At 56.4% G+C, this 12,500-nt stretch overlaps 4 non-coding genes across 4 annotated transcripts in view; 3 read left to right on the forward strand and 1 right to left on the reverse strand.

Annotated features, from left to right (window-relative positions):
• Positions 1-2,281: 2,281 nt before the first annotated feature.
• On the reverse strand, positions 2,282-2,473 carry LOC140213812 (U2 spliceosomal RNA). The gene has a single exon (XR_011890797.1). It is a non-coding gene; the product is annotated as a U2 spliceosomal RNA (small nuclear RNA).
• A 4,814-nt stretch (positions 2,474-7,287) lies between these two features.
• LOC140213844 (small subunit ribosomal RNA) lies at positions 7,288-9,102 on the forward strand. The gene has a single exon (XR_011890825.1). It is a non-coding gene; the product is annotated as a small subunit ribosomal RNA (ribosomal RNA).
• A 1,574-nt stretch (positions 9,103-10,676) lies between these two features.
• LOC140213813 (5.8S ribosomal RNA) lies at positions 10,677-10,829 on the forward strand. The gene has a single exon (XR_011890798.1). It is a non-coding gene; the product is annotated as a 5.8S ribosomal RNA (ribosomal RNA).
• A 1,146-nt stretch (positions 10,830-11,975) lies between these two features.
• LOC140213856 (large subunit ribosomal RNA) overlaps positions 11,976-12,500 on the forward strand; it is a 3,959-nt gene continuing 3,434 nt past the window's right edge. Inside the window, exon 1 of the ribosomal RNA XR_011890839.1 lies at positions 11,976-12,500. This exon is cut by the window's right edge and continues 3,434 nt beyond it. This is a non-coding gene — a ribosomal RNA (large subunit ribosomal RNA).

The raw sequence follows: 12,500 nt of genomic DNA on the forward strand, positions 1-12,500 counted from the left end.
TACTCTAGAGGGGCATGAACTGTAGACAGTGCACGCTTTCTCATTTATCCAATCGCTCGCAAACACATTGCATTGCTAGTCTACAGTGGCAATACAAAGTGACGTTTCACCATGCACGTCGAAGTTCATTACCAGTACCGCGCCAGCATCGACCGGCCGGCGAAGCGACGAGCTCAGCAGCGCATGCGCAAGGCCCGACACCACCCCAACCGAGCTTCCCTGCTTATCGGAGAGAACAAGTGCGCGTGAACACGGGCGCGTCTGAGTATCTGGATTTAAAAAAAAAAAAAGAAAACAAAGAAAGCGTTTCCGAGATATTGACAAAGACAAGTGGTCGCGGTCGCTCTGAATCTTATCGTATTATAGAAAACGTGGGAAGGCGGCGCTTCCTCGAGGGTCAGAAAGTACAATCGTCGAACTAGGTGGCAAGTGGAGTACATCCTTTTTCTTGGAACGGTTTGCAATTGACTGCTTGAATGTGCCGACCACGCGTCGCGGGTCGCGTATAGAGCCAACCGTTGGCAAGCACGCGTCTAGCGTAGCAGCAGAACCGATCGCGGTTGCGATAACCCATCGTTGGCAGCGAAAAAGAAAAACACCCACACGCAGTTTGTAGCAATAACCGTACAAATCAATGTGGTTTTAAATATAGCTTCACTGGTCACCCAAGAAGGGCACCGAAACTTTCTCATGACGCACACCGCTGTAGTCCACAAAGAACAAAGCGCACAAAATAGATATGATACAGCCGCACCGCATTATTTCGTGTTTTCAGCATTTCATTACTTTCGTGTGCATGCGCGCTAGGGCCACGCAGGCCAGGAGTAAAAGGCACGAAAAGAAAAAAAAAAAAAAAAATGATACGCAATCCTAAGCTTTGACTTGACTGCTGTGGCACTCGCATTTGTGTTCTTTACCTTAGGCGAACGCAATGCGCAAACTGAACTGGAATTTCCAATAATGGAAATTCCTGTTTGGCTCATATTTGCGTTTTTCGCCCGAGCAAGCGCTTCACTGCACTACGCTTTGCCCCTTCAACGTGGCTACACTGCCCGGCAGGCGTGTTCTGCGTAGGGCCGAACCTGCAGGCAAAAAGCATGGGCGCCGCCATCTTGTTGAGAGCGGCGCCAGGGACACAATCGCGCCTAGCTCATTGAGTTTTCCCCCAAAACTGAAAAAAATTTGACTTCATTAAACGAGAAAGATGCCACGAGTGCCCCAACAAAAAGCTTTGAGGATTACCGAAGGGTAACTGAGGGCGACGCAACGGGCTCTGGAAAGAAGGATGATGGGTGTGGCGTCACGGGGGGATCGGAATAGAGCAGATTGGGGTGTGCGAGAAGAAACGCTCGTTAATGACACCAAAGTTTAAACCAGGAAAAACAAATGGGCATGCGCAGGGCATGCAATCTGGGGGGAAGATAACCGGTGGCCATTAAGGGTTACAGACTGAATTCCAAGAGGAGGGAAGCGTAGCAGGGGGTGGCAGAAAGTTAGGAGGGCAGATTAGATTAGGGACTACATGGCGACAATCGGCACCTGACCGGGGTACTTGGAGGATCATGGCAGATGCCTTTGCCCTGCAGTGGGCGTAGCCAGGATGATGATGATGATGATGTTCATGATGAAAAGGTAGCAACAGGTCTTCGTAACATACAGGTTAGAAAGATGAGGCACCTTTTAACCCTTGAATATATTTCGCCACATTTGGGCATACGACAAGTTTGTTTTCGAGGCGCTCGGTCCCACTGCTGCGAAAATGTGTACACAAAGGCTGCACAGTAGTTGCCAGAAATCGGGCACTCTATTTTTCTTTCATAGGGAATCTTTCTTCCACTTGGGCAGCGGATTTCGGCGGCAGGGCGAGCTTGCGTGGCCGCGGTGGTTTACGGATCCAAGCGATAGTGAACTCCAAAATCCAGTGTTGGCTTTGAGTGGGATTCATATTGATTGCGAACCCCACGGCTAATCCTACCCCCCATCCCCCCAAGTGGCTCTTTACAGGAGACAATCATTCAGAGACATCGGACAAATAGGAATTCTGGTTCTTTCTTTTGCTTTCATTAATTTTTCTCGAAGCCCATAACTAGAAATTTGCTGGAGCGGCTGTCCCATTTGCGACGCAACAAGTGCGACGCTACACACAGATGGAGTGGCAGTTTAATTACTCTCGTGGTCCGCGAACCGGCATCGTTGCGTGTAGTATAGGAATGGTGCGTGTCAAGTCACTGCTCGCGTTGAGCTTGTGCTCTTCATTTTGATTGAATGAAGTCTCACCTAAGTGAGCGGGGCCGATCCCGGAGGTAGTGCAATACCGGGCCGACCTGCGGCGGAGGTGAAGCAGGCTTCAAGCACTCCGCCAACTTCCAAAAATAGGTTTAATATCGTGGGTCCATATAGAACCCGTATCAGATATTAAGCTGATAAGAACAGATACTACACTTTGATCTTAGCCAAAAGGCCGAGAAGCGATGTCCTTCACTTCACTTCATTGTACTACTGCCTTGTGGGCGCCCTGCCGACATGGGTAACCTCAGCAACAGCGTGGGCAATATTATAAAATTCAGCCTGTGTACAGACTCAACGCTCCCTATCTCACGGATGAACTCGCAACGCCTCAGTCTTTCGCTGTTAACGAAACGCTGTCGCGTAGAAACGAGACCCGAGTGCAAGCTTGCTTGTAACGCGAAACCAACCAAGGCAACCTCGTAGAAAACGGAACAGGCGAGCGGAAAAAAACGCGCCAGGGGAATGCTTACTTCCGTCTGAATGCGACCGCTCAAGGTGACCTTCCTTGAGGGCTTCGTTTCAAGCCCGTGTGCAATTGTAATATACTACGCGCATTTCCTTCATTTCTTTTTATTTACCGCAAGGCCCACTGAAAATTTTGATACGGCACAGGCCGGGACGGATCGCAACGTGTCGAATCGACCGGTAGAATTAGGTAGCATGCCCCATGTACGAAGACGAGCAACATAGAAGTGAATGACAAAATAAATATAGAAAACGCTGCACACTCCTTCCCACCGGAAACATAGAGGGGAGAAAGATCGCCATCTGAAACACAGGCATTGTAAAAAAAAAAAAAAAAGTGCTACCTCATCATCTTTACCATTACCGTGTGTGTGTATGTATATATGCATGTGTGTGTGTGTGTGTGTGTGTGTGTGTTTGTGTATTTATATATATATATATATATATATACGCACACATGCTAGCATAGCTTAAACGCAGCTGGAAAGCTCAGCCTTGCACAAGAACCACCCCCTGTCGCAAACCCCTTTGAAACATTCAAATGGGAAACACGAGTACAGCGAGGTCGTTCGAACCTGGCGCCAAAACGCATTAGCGCCATCTGTGTACGGAACTAGGAAAACCTGCGGACTTTGCAATACAGAAAGAAAGGTAGATGGCGCGAGCTAACGCTCCATTGCATACTAAGAACGAGAGTTAGTGAATAATGGCAGAAACGTCTTGGGAAGAGAAAAAAAAAAAAAAAAAACGCGCAACAGTTGTTGGCTTGTGCAAGCACTCTATGTTACAGCGATTAAAGAGCATAGCATCTTCTACAACAGCAGCTACAAAAAGAAGAAGAACGTGAGAGAGGGAGAGACACAGGCGTGTTTCTTTGGAATGCAGAGCATGCAGCACATACTATAAAGTGCCAAAGAGACGGGGAAAGCAGATGGCGCGAAGGTGTATGTCCTCAAAGCTTGAAAGCAATTTCTAAATTACAACATGTACCGAAGTCCACCTACTCTCATCAGGTTGCTCCCGCCTCCAGTTGCGTTTAAAGTGAAATTACAGTCGCCTCAAAGGCAGACAGAGAGAGAGTGAAAATAGGTACACTTGCTTCGCGCAGCTGCAGCCGTTCAAATTTTACAGCAAGAGCACTCCCGAAAGCACAAAGTCCGCTGCCGCCTGGGCGCAATGCGCTCGCTTCAGTAAATTGCCGTGCTGGCCTCGGCAACCAAGAGGTGTAGTGCGGCAGACTGCTGCATTGTAGCACACCGGAAACCGTGCAGACGTAAGCGATCGCCTCGACATCGCTGCGAGCGCTCGAAGAGACAAAGTCCGAAACCACGTGTGCCGGGGCGGTGCGAGCGCGACGCCTTTGACGCAACTTTTGCGTACAAGCCGCCGCACCGCCACGACGGAATCGCTGGCATCCCGCACGCAGCTGCATTGTGTCACGCCGGCAATCGTTGAAACACCACGCAGTCGTCGGCGTCGGCCCCGACATGGTTGCGAGCGCTGGAAGAGACAAAGTCCGAAACCGCGTGTGCCGGGGCGGCGCGAGCGCGACGCCTTTGACGCAACTTTTGCGTACAAGCCGCCGCACGGCCACGACGGAGCCGGTGTCACCCTGCAGAGGGCTGCACTATAGCACGCCGGGAACCGGCAAAGAACCGCGCAGACGTCGTCGTTGGCCGCGGCGTTGCCGCGAGCACGCGAAGAGACAAAGTCCGAAACGACGTCAGCCGGGGCGTCGAGCACGCCGCCCGCACTGTTCGCACGCGTGCTCGGAAATGGCGAAGGGGCCGCGCTAGCGTGCCTTGAATCGGTGAGCGGCGGTACCGCGGCGATCGCCAGAGCTCGAATCCGCCCTGCAAAAGCCAAATATTGGCGCTCGGCTCGGCGCAGTACGCCGCCGCGTCGCACGAGTACGGCCCCATGGAGGTCTGGGCACTTATCGCTGCTACTGTAAGGGGCCGTACGGCCCCGGCCGACATTGTACCGTAGTGCGATTTTCGGCTTGCGCGTGCTCGTGGCGTAGTCCGCGCACCGTTCCGACGTCGACAATCGTGCCCACGACTACGCGAGCGCTGGAAGAGACAAAGTCCGAAACCGCGTGTGCCGGGGCGGCGCGAGCGCGACGCCTTTGACGCAACTTTTGCGTACAAGCCGCCGCACGGACACGACGGAATCGCTGGCATCCCGCACGCAGCTGCATTGTGTCACGCCGGCAATCGTTGAAACACCACGCAGTCGTCGGCGTCGGCCCCGACATGGTTGCGAGCGCTGGAAGAGACAAAGTCCGAAACCGCGTGTGCCGGGGCGGCGCGAGCGCGACGCCTTTGACGCAACTTTTGCGTACAAGCCGCCGCACGGCCACGACGGAGCCGGTGTCACCCTGCAGAGGGCTGCACTATAGCACGCCGGGAACCGGCAAAGAACCGCGCAGACGTCGTCGTTGGCCGCGGCGTTGCCGCGAGCACGCGAAGAGACAAAGTCCGAAACGACGTCAGCCGGGGCGTCGAGCACGCCGCCCGCACTGTTCGCACGCGTGCTCGGAAATGGCGAAGGGGCCGCGCTAGCGTGCCTTGAATCGGTGAGCGGCGGTACCGCGGCGATCGCCAGAGCTCGAATCCGCCCTGCAAAAGCCAAATATTGGCGCTCGGCTCGGCGCAGTACGCGGCCGCGTCGCACGAGTACGGCCCCATGGAGGTCTGGGCACTTATCGCTGCTACTGTAAGGGGCCGTACGGCCCCGGCCGACATTGTACCGTAGTGCGATTTTCGGCTTGCGCGTGCTCGTGGCGTAGTCCGCGCACCGTTCCGACGTCGACAATCGTGCCCACGACTACGCGAGCGCTGGAAGAGACAAAGTCCGAAACCGCGTGTGCCGGGGCGGCGCGAGCGCGACGCCTTTGACGCAACTTTTGCGTACAAGCCGCCGCACGGCCACGACGGAGCCGGTGTCACCCTGCAGAGGGCTGCACTATAGCACGCCGGGAACCGGCAAAGAACCGCGCAGACGTCGTCGTTGGCCGCGGCGTTGCCGCGAGCACGCGAAGAGACAAAGTGCGAAACGACGTCAGCCGGGGCGTCGAGCACGCCGCCCGCACTGTTCGCACGCGTGCTCGGAAATGGCGAAGGGGCCGCGCTAGCGTGCCTTGAATCGGTGAGCGGCGGTACCGCGGCAATCGCCAGAGCTCGAATCCGCCCTGCAAAAGCCAAATATTGGCGCTCGGCTCGGCGCAGTACGCCGCCGCGTCGCACGAGTACGGCCCCATGGAGGTCTGGGCACTTATCGCTGCTACTGTAAGGGGCCGTAGGGCCCCGGCCGACATTGTACCGTAGTGCGATTTTCGTCTTGCGCGTGCTCGTGGCGGTGTCCGCGCACCGTTCCGAAGTCGACAATCGTGCCCACGACTACGCGAGCGCTGGAAGAGACAAAGTCCGAAACCGCGTGTGCCGGGGCGGCGCGAGCGCGACGCCTTTGACGCAACTTTTGCGTACAAGCCGCCGCACGGCCACGACGGAGCCGGTGTCACCCTGCAGAGGGCTGCACTATAGCACGCCGGGAACCGGCAAAGAACCGCGCAGACGTCGTCGTTGGCCGCGGCGTTGCCGCGAGCACGCGAAGAGACAAAGTCCGAAACGACGTCAGCCGGGGCGTCGAGCACGCCGCCCGCACTGTTCGCACTCGTGCTCGGAAATGGCGAAGGGGCCGTGCTAGCGTGCCTCGAATCGATCGGCCGGGGGCCCCGTAGGGCGACAGAAAGGCAATTGTGCAGGAAACCGTACTGGCCATTAGCGAGAAATTGCCGTTCGCGCATTCGGTAGACGCGCTGCGCTTTCACGACTTCGGCATTGTGCTGCCGACGTAAGCTTTCAATCTTGCTCGCGGCGTTACGAGGCGGCACGATTTTCGCCAAACGCTCGTCGAAAGTGGCACGAGTACGGCCCCATGGAGGTCTGGGTACTTATCGCTGCTATTATATGGGGGTCCCAGAGAGCAGTCGCCCCCAAAGCGACCTGGGTGTTTGATATGCGGCGGGCTTCGTGCCCGTCAAGCGTGTCCCCGGTATCGCTCCCGTGGATCCCACAGCTGACGTCTGCAGCCTCATCCGCTTGATGCGTTAGGGGCTGGTTGTCGGACGACGCTTTTTCCACGATATCGAAGTGTGTTCCGCATCGTCCTCGGACGAATCAAATACGAAAGCGCCGAAGGCGCGGGCGTGACCCGTCGCCTAGCGGCTTTGCCGTCTCGGCTACGTTGCAAGTGTCGGTCGGTCCACCAGTGCTGCGGGCTCGAGAGAAACCGCAAGCCGCGATCGAGTCGACACAACCGGTCTATCGAGAATGTTGCGTGCTTCTTGCCGCGTGGCGATACCCGGCCCTGCGGGGAGGGCGCCGTAGCGAGCTCGAACGCCGTCGTCTCGGACTGTGCAAAGTGCTACCCTTTGCGAGAACGAAGCGTGTTGGGGCGCCTGAAGGTGGCCTCGGCATCGCAAAAACGGCGTCCGGCCTGCTTGAAAGGCTGGACGCGCAGTTGAACGATTACCTGGTTGATCCTGCCAGTAATCATATGCTTGTCTCAAAGATTAAGCCATGCATGTCTAAGTACATGCCGAAATAAGGCGAAACCGCGAATGGCTCATTAAATCAGTTATGGTTCCTTAGATCGTTTCTTCCTACTTGGATAACTGTGGCAATTCTAGAGCTAATACATGCAGTGAGCCTGAAGCCCTTTGGGCGACGGGTGCTTTTATTAGACCAAGATCGATCGGGTTTCGGCCCGTATTGTGTGGTGACTCTGGATAACTTTGTGCTGATCGCATGGCCACGAGCCGGCGACGTTTCTTTCAAGTGTCTGCCTTATCAACTTTCGATGGTAGGTTACTTGCTTACCATGGTTGTTACGGGTAACGGAGAATCAGGGTTCGATTCCGGAGAGGGAGCCTGAGAAACGGCTACCACATCCAAGGAAGGCAGCAGGCGCGCAAATTACCCACTCCCGGCACGGGGAGGTAGTGACGAAAAATAACAATACGGGACTCTTTTGAGGCCCCGTAATTGAAATGAGTACACTCTAAATCCTTTAACGAGGATCAATTGGAGGGCAAGTCTGGTGCCAGCAGCCGCGGTAATTCCAGCTCCAATAGCGTATACTAAAGCTGCTGCGGTTAAAAAGCTCGTAGTTGGATCTCAGTTCCAGACGAGTAGTGCATCTACCCGATGCGACGGCTCGGACTGAACATCATGCCGGTCCTTTCTTGGTGCACTTCATTGTGTGCCTCGAGAAGGCCGGTGCTTTTACTTTGAAAAAATTAGAGTGCTCAACGCAGGCGAGTCGCCTGAATAAACTTGCATGGAATAATAGAACAAGACCTCGTTTCTGTTCTGTTGGTTTTTGGAATACGAGGTAATGATTAAGAGGGACAGACGGGGGCATTCGTATTGCGGCGCTAGAGGTGAAATTCTTGGACCGTCGCAAGACGAACTACTGCGAAAGCATTTGCCAAGAATGTTTTCTTTGATCAAGAACGAAAGTCAGAGGTTCGAAGGCGATCAGATACCGCCCTAGTTCTGACCATAAACGATGCCAACCAGCGATCCGCCTGAGTTACTCAAATGACTCGGCGGGCAGCTTCCGGGAAACCAAAGTGTTTGGGTTCCGGGGGAAGTATGGTTGCAAAGCTGAAACTTAAAGGAATTGACGGAAGGGCACCACCAGGAGTGGAGCCTGCGGCTTAATTTGACTCAACACGGGAAAACTTACCCGGCCCGGACACTGGGAGGATTGACAGATTGAGAGCTCTTTCTTGATTCGGTGGATGGTGGTGCATGGCCGTTCTTAGTTGGTGGAGCGATTTGTCTGGTTAATTCCGATAACGAACGAGACTCTAGCCTATTAAATAGGTGCGGGGTTCCCAGCACCTTACAACCTTCTTAGAGGGACAAGCGGCTCCTAGCCGCACGAAACAGAGCAATAACAGGTCTGTGATGCCCTTAGATGTCCGGGGCCGCACGCGCGCTACACTGAAGGAAGCAGCGTGTCTTTATCCCTGTCTGAAAGGACTGGGTAACCCGTGGAACTTCTTTCGTGATTGGGATAGGGGCTTGCAATTGTTCCCCTTGAACGAGGAATTCCCAGTAAGCGCGAGTCATAAGCTCGCGTTGATTACGTCCCTGCCCTTTGTACACACCGCCCGTCGCTACTACCGATTGAATGATTTAGTGAGGTCTTCGGACCGATGTCCGGCGCGGCCTTTCGGTTGCGCCGGTCTGTTGGAAAGATGACCAAACTTGATCATTTAGAGGAAGTAAAAGTCGTAACAAGGTTTCCGTAGGTGAACCTGCGGAAGGATCATTACCGGATTGTGAAGGGTGGCGAGCGCCATTGTTTCTACCCCGTGTGGGTGAAGCAGCTCGCTGCGCCCGACGCTTTCCGCCGCTGGCCCCGCTTGGACGCGGGGACGGCTATACCCGAACATGCCGGGGACTGCCTGAATTTTGAGGGGCGCCCCGTGCCAAATTTGTTGCGCCCAGTGGACGCCGGCTGCAACCTTGGACGGTTGGCTTGGCCGCGCCCGCGGGTAGAAACGGCGTAACGCACACTGGGTGGGCTTTCTGTCCGCTTTGGCGCTCTTGCGCGGAATGGGAGTAAGACGACCCGACCTGCTGCTTTGCCCAGTACGAGGGGAACGGCGAAGCGTGCGGTCGGTCAAGGAACTGACGGTCGAGAGCTAATGCCGCTGCCGCTTAGTACACACACGGAACCGTGGTGCGAGCGCTCTCCCGTCCTCCGCGGCAAACGCTGCCGAGTCTGAAAAGGCTGGCGGCTGCCGGTCGCTTCCTGCGGCGAGTATGGAGTAACGACCCGACTTTGTTGCCACCCAAGTACTAAAGGAACGGTGTGGCGCTCGGTCGGTCATGGAACTGTCGGTATGAGGGTGCGGCTGCCAAGTACGGAAGGAACCGTGGCCTAAAGTGCTCTCCCGTCCTCCGCGGCAAATGCCACCGAGTCCGAAAGGGCCGGAGGCTGCCGGTCGGCTCCTGCTCGTGACGCGCGAGGTGTCGAGATCGCGGTTTAATGCGACGACGTCTGCAGGCTATTCGCCCGCCGCCGAGGGAAAGGCGGCGTTGCTGCGAAGTACCGAAGGAAACGCGGCTTTGCTACGTCGGAAGCGTTCTGCGGTTAGCGGACTTGTGCGCTTTGGGAAGGCGCCGCACGTCGAAAGAGGAAGTACGGACAGACGAGGGACTGTAGTCCCGGTTTCGAACGCACTTGCGGCCAGGCCCTTGCTGGCTTCGTCTTCCGCCTCAAGTAGACTTGTTGTGGCGCCGGCGCAGGGAGCCGTCCCTGGCACTGGCCGAGTGGTTTTGGAGAGCTGCGCGAGTACGCGCGCCGGGCTCTTGTCTTTCGTCTCAAGTAGGCTGTTGGATCAACAGCGGTTATGCTGCGGCGATCTGCCGATGCGAAAGTGTGTGTGTGTTTGAGGCCCTTCTATGAACCTACTGCTGACTGAAGCGAAGCACGTCGATGGGGGTGAAGCCCTGCCCGTGGCCGTGTAGCCGTTAAAGACTCCACAGCGGCTTAGCCCTAATCATGGCTCTGTCGCTCTTTGCAATTTTTAGTGGAGCGATGTGAACGTGCACACGAGACACACGGGTCCGGTGGATGGTTGGCAGGTAAAACCGGCTTCGAGTGCGCGCAAACGGCATAAGGTGCCTCGAGGGCAAGCGAGGAAGGCGTGGGCGCAAAACACACGCGCGAGTAGCAGGAGTGGAGTGCCATTAGGCTTTCAGCTGCTGAGACGCGGCCGCCGAAAGAGCGAGACTGGAGGAGCGCACGCCGAAAGGCGCTCTTCGAAACCACACACAGGGAGACGCCACGTGCCTAAAACCCTGGTTGTACTGTACTGAATTGAACAAACTATTTTTCACGACTCTAAGCGGTGGATCACTCGGTTCTCGGGTCGATGAAGAACGCAGCCAGCTGCGAGACTTGGTGTGAATTGCAGGACACACTGAGCACTGATTCTTTGAACGCACATTGCGGCCTTGGGTCTTCCCTTGGCTTCGTCTGTCTGAGGGTCGGATCACATATCAAGAGAGACTTCGGCGCACAGGGAACGTGCGTCCGTCGACTCGTTTTGACCGCGTCGGCATCATGGACAGTACGTTGAGCGCTAAAGCCACGCGCCAGCGGCCTCACGAGAGGGAGACGGTGGCAAACCGTTGTGCCAATTCTTCGAAAAGACGGAAACGAGGCAATACTACTGCAGCGTGACGAGTGCGCGCCTCTAGTAAGACCGCCGCAGGATGGAGTCGGATACCTGCAGGGAAAGAGCGGTCCAAGCACGAGGCGCGAACGTCTGTTGCCATGTAGCGCGCACGTTTGCGAGAGAGTCGGAAGCGCACGCTTGCGTGCACGGAAAACGTGGGAATGAAACGCCGGCCGATTCCCGCGCCGTGCGCAAAGCCAGCGCGATCGCAATTTGCGCTGTTTGCCTTCGAAGTACGTCGAGCTCCAGAGCTGGTCGCTCGTTCACGTCACCGCAGCTGTGTGGGCGCCCTTCCGGGCTTCGTCGCAGGAATGGGAATCGGCAGATTCTTGCGAGGAGCGGGGAGGAGAAGGGTGGCCCCCGAAAGCGGTTCGACGCGACAGCGCCGTCTGCGAGCGAGAAGAGTCACGGCACGGCGGAGAATTGCCGCGAAACGGAAAATGTCTCCTTCGAGAGCGTGGGTGCCCCGTTGGCGGAGCTGAAGCGTTCCGTCGTAGTCCGCCGTCGGTCCAAGTGCTTCGCAGTCTCTGTCCCCTAAAGACTGGGCCACTCCAGTTGGGGCAGGGGCGACGCTACACGAGACGATGCCTCCCGCCAGGTTTTAGTCGCCCCTGCGGTGCCCGCTGAAGCGGCGCGCTGCTAAGGCGATCTTTGCCTCGGTGGTGTTTGGGCTTCAGACACGGTCGCTTACCACGCAACTGCTCGTGCGCCGCACGCGCGCAGGCGGTTCACCGCCTGCCAGCCTCGTCTATAAGTAGCTCCGTGTTGGGCGAAGGACGTGGTAGGGCGTCGCACTCGGTTGGCGCTGGGTTTTCGAACGTGTCGAGTCCTTTTCGGCATACCGCTCGTATGACGCACGCGCGCAGGCGTTGTGCCGCCTGCCAGCCTCGTCCGTAAGGACGTGGCAGGGCGTCGTACTCGGTCGTGCTGGAATGGGCGAAAGCGATGTATCCGTTGTCGACCTCAGATCAGGCGAGACAACCCGCTGAATTTAAGCATATCACTAAGCGGAGGAAAAGAAACCAACAGGGATTCCCCGAGTAGCTGCGAGCGAAACGGGACCGAGCCCAGCACCGAATCCCCCGTCCTTGCAGGCGGTCGGGAAATGTGGTGTATGGGAGGCGACGTTCTCGGGTGTTTGCGACGGTGCAAGTCCCCCTGACAGGGGCTTGTCCCAGAGTGGGTGCCAGGCCCGTCTCCGCCGTTGCGCGCCCGGGATGAAGCCTCCCGTGAGTCGGGTTGCTTGAGAGTGCAGCCCTAAGTGGGTGGTAAACTCCATCTAAGGCTAAATACGACCGAGAGACCGATAGTTCACAAGTACCGTGAGGGAAAGTTGAAAAGAACTTTGAAGAGAGAGTTCAAGAGTACGTGAAACCGCTTAGAGTAAAACGGGTGGGCCCTCGAAGCTCGAAAGCGGTGGGATTCAGTCTCCGGAAGACCGCGGAGCCGGCGGCGTCGGGTAAACGGCCCCCTTCGGGGGGCT

Source organism: Dermacentor andersoni, chromosome 10 (genome assembly GCF_023375885.2).
Source record: "Dermacentor andersoni chromosome 10, qqDerAnde1_hic_scaffold, whole genome shotgun sequence".
NCBI lineage: Eukaryota > Metazoa > Arthropoda > Arachnida > Ixodida > Ixodidae > Dermacentor > Dermacentor andersoni.